Genomic DNA, 3,048 nt, shown 5'->3' with positions numbered 1-3,048 from the left:
CTGTCATTTGGAGTTAAGAAAATCTCCCCTTGCTCGAACAAGTAGCACCGCATATCCCTGCCAAGTCTGCTGCTCTGATGCTACAGTCAGTGTTGACAGATTGGGCGGGAAAGCAGTCTGCAGGTAAAAACAGGGAAAATAGGCCATTTGGCGTGTTTTTCTGCCATTTTATGCCCATAGAAATCAATACAATTTGTTGAAATTGGGCGGAATGTAGCGCTTCCAGGCGTTTTTTGAGCACAGATCGGGATTCGATCAGACACATCTGACAACACTGGCTACACTACGTCTTTGCCTGATTTGATTTGAAATCTTCTCAGTGATCTAATAATACGCATTCAGATCTAGTCATAAAGTTATGAGGGCGGTCATGGTTATGAAAACAATACTTCAAAGACTGGTCAAGACTAATTAGACAAGACAACCGATGACAAAGAAACACACACGCGCGCGCGCGCACGCGTGCGCACACACACACACACACACACACACACACACACACACACACACACACACACACACACACACACACACACACACACACACACACACACACACACACACACACAGCAAAGGAGGGAGAGTCCACTAGTGGTCAGATAACTTCCACGGTCCATTGGACTCACTACTACATAATAGACTACATATGCAAATCACTCAGTAACACCTCATCATTCAACTTGAAAGTTTTAGACATGCCCCGAGGCTTTCTCCATAGCCGGTCAAGCAGGACCTTGTTCAGCGCAAAAAACTTCCTGTTGAAAACAATTCAAGACATGTTAAGTAACAAACGAATTTAACAGAAGTTTAACCAAGGCATCTCTCTCCCCCAGGTCTTGATGGAAAACATAGATCTACTGCAACATGACGGCTATGAATCTACATTTGCAGGACGATAGGGTGAAGCATAATGTGGAGGATCAGAACACTTCATCAATATGTAGGCTTCAGTAATTGGATTATTATCATAATTTCTGCACACTTTCAACACAAATCCCTTTTATGCCCATGGCAAAATGAATTGGATGGAGGATGAAGCAATCAACAAGACTTGTCTGTGTAGTCCTACCCCATATTTCCATTCCAAATAACACCTACGCAATATTGATGTGAACACAAGGGTACGAAATATACATAATCAGCAGACTAGGGCCAAAACAAGACATATCGTGATGTAACTTATTTATTTCTGTAAATCACTGTATGTCTCAACAGTTTTACACGCAAAGTGTGTATGTGTCTGTGTGTGTGTGAGTGTGTGTGTGTGTGTGTGTGCGTGTGTGTGTGCATGTGTGCGTGCGTGTGTGTTTGTGAGGATGAAGACACTGATTTAAGCAGCATGTCATCTTTTCTTTTCATCTATTTCCACAGGTCAGGGCGACATCATGCATTAACACAAAAAAAAAAACTCACTCAAAGGCCATTATAATACAGATGAAGGCCGAGGATAGAAATGAGACTTTTGAGCATACAGCAGAAGTAGTTCTAATACTGTTTATTCAATCAAAGAAGAGGAAAAGGAGAGTGCTGCATTGGGTCAATTGTTTGGGAGAAAGAATCAGGTGCTCTTCAGAAAGGACATGAGAACTTCAGTATTTGGCCTGTGACCATCTCCAAAATGTGAAGGTCCAAACAGTAGGCTCCTAGTTGAAGGTAGTCTCAATGATTCGAAGCACACTGATCTTGGTGAAAAAAGTTTAAAATCCTATATTTTAATGATAATAATAATAATAATAATAATAATTGTATTTGTATAGCACTGTTTCATACAAGGCATGTAACTCAAAGTGCTTAACAAATGGAAAAAAAAAAACATTTTTAGAGATAGATTTAAAAGGAGAGGTATAGAGGAGAGGCAGAAAAAGCAGGAAGGCAGAGGAAGAAGAGATAGACAGAGAATGTAGAGTCATAAGGTCAACGTATGATAGGACCAGGATTCTTAGATGTGTAAGGTCCATAGTGGCTGGGCCTATCATAAGTCATAGATAGTCACACAGAGATTGGGCGCTCAGGTGCGGCCCCTGGTGGCATCAGGGGTGAGGAAAAACTCCCTTTCGCTTGATTCATAGTTTGTAAGGGGGAAAAAAAAGCTCAGTGAAGTCTGAGAAAAAAAAAAAAGACCCCCTATAGTCAGGAAGAAACCTCAGGCAGAGACCAGCGGCCACCTAGGGGAGCCCCCTGCCAGGGCTGGTTGCGAGTAGTAAGGGCGCTGCGACAGCTGGGACACTATGACGCCTTGGCAGCTAGGAGTTGGCAAGGATGAAGAGGTGGGTCTTCAGCTGCTTCTTAAAGGAGTCGACGGAGGTGGTTGATCGAATCTCGATGGGGAGGGCGTTCCATCTCTTGGGCGCATAGCAGGCAAACGCGGCGTCGCCGATCTTCTTCTGCGGGGGGTGGGGGGTCCTTAGCAGCTTGGCATCAGTGGACCTGAGAGCTCGAGCAGGGGCATAGAAAGAGAGCATGTCTGAGATATAGCTAGGGGCAAGTCCATTTAATGCTTTAAATACTGTGAGCAGAATCTTAAAGTCGATTCTGTATGAGACAGGTAACCAGTGCAGGTCTGCCAAGACAGGAGAGATGAAGATAATATAATAATATTATTATTATATTATTATATTTTAATGGATAACGCCTACGCGATTCGACTGCATTCAGTCTTCATCAGGGCAAACTTTCTTTTTGACCTGATGAAGACTGAATGCATTCGAAACGCGTGGGCGTTACCCATTAAAAGAAAGGATTTTTAACTTTTTCACCAAGATCAGTGTATCTCGGATCATAACTGTAAAACTATCACCTTCAACAAGGAGCCTATTTGAGCCTTCACATTTTGGAGATATACTGAAGTGTATATTCAGTGTCTCTGGTACAGAGCGAGCAAGCACTGCATTTATCTCCACCGCATCTATGGGTGGAAAAAATGTTGGAGGCGATGTGAAAATAAAACTTCACTCCCCCTCATGTTTCTTCCTTCACAGCATATTGGGCATCCGCAGCTGATTTGAGTAAACAAAATGTACTAGCCCCGATCTCCTCCGCTGAAAGTGA

This window comes from Engraulis encrasicolus, unplaced genomic scaffold (assembly GCF_034702125.1).
Source record: "Engraulis encrasicolus isolate BLACKSEA-1 unplaced genomic scaffold, IST_EnEncr_1.0 scaffold_207_np1212, whole genome shotgun sequence".
Lineage (NCBI taxonomy): Eukaryota > Metazoa > Chordata > Actinopteri > Clupeiformes > Engraulidae > Engraulis > Engraulis encrasicolus.
This window is presented reverse-complemented; position numbering follows the sequence as displayed.